Source organism: Capsicum annuum, unplaced genomic scaffold (assembly GCF_002878395.1).
Source record: "Capsicum annuum cultivar UCD-10X-F1 unplaced genomic scaffold, UCD10Xv1.1 ctg68947, whole genome shotgun sequence".
In the NCBI taxonomy this organism is placed as follows: domain Eukaryota; kingdom Viridiplantae; phylum Streptophyta; class Magnoliopsida; order Solanales; family Solanaceae; genus Capsicum; species Capsicum annuum.
In genome coordinates this window covers 1-751 of record NW_025878533.1, presented here as the reverse complement: position 1 = coordinate 751, position 751 = coordinate 1, and positions in this window count along the sequence as shown.

The window sequence follows — 751 nt, the reverse complement described above, 5'->3', positions numbered from 1 at the left end:
AAAATAATAAAATAAAGAAAAGTCATTCAATTATATTCGGACAAGATTCTTAATTTAAGGGATGAATGATTGGTGAAAAATAAAGTCAAAAAATATTTAAAATTGATAAGACTTCTACTTAACTAATTTATTATTTTGTGTATTAAAATAACTAAATCGACTTATAATTGTAAGTCATATTAAATAATATATAAAAATATAAATGTTGATATATAATTACAGAAAAATAGAAAATATAATTGACTTGAAAAATATATATTATGCTATAAATGATTAAAATTACACGACGCTATAAAGAATTGAAGTGCTATGTCGTATACGTATGCAGAGAACTGTGCAAAAAAAATATTAAAATTATAATAAACTGATAAAAATTCTAAAATTTATGAAATTAAGTGTTTGAATATTTGTGATGTTATAATAAAAAAAATAATTGTGTTAGGTGGTAGGTGGAATGTTAGGTGATGTTACGTGGGATAGTGAGAGCCAAAAAATGAATAATATTATTATTTAGAGAGGAACAAAATTACGTGTCTACCATATGTTACTATTAATCAATAGTATATTACTATTCATCAATAATACATTACTATTAATCAATAGTACGTTACTATGCATCAATAGTACGTTACTATTAATCAATAGTATTCAATCAATCGTCTCAATCTTGTAAAAAAAATGTGACGACATGTTGTGCACGTGTATGGATGATTTTAAAAATATTAAAAGATAATAAATTGATAAAAATTTT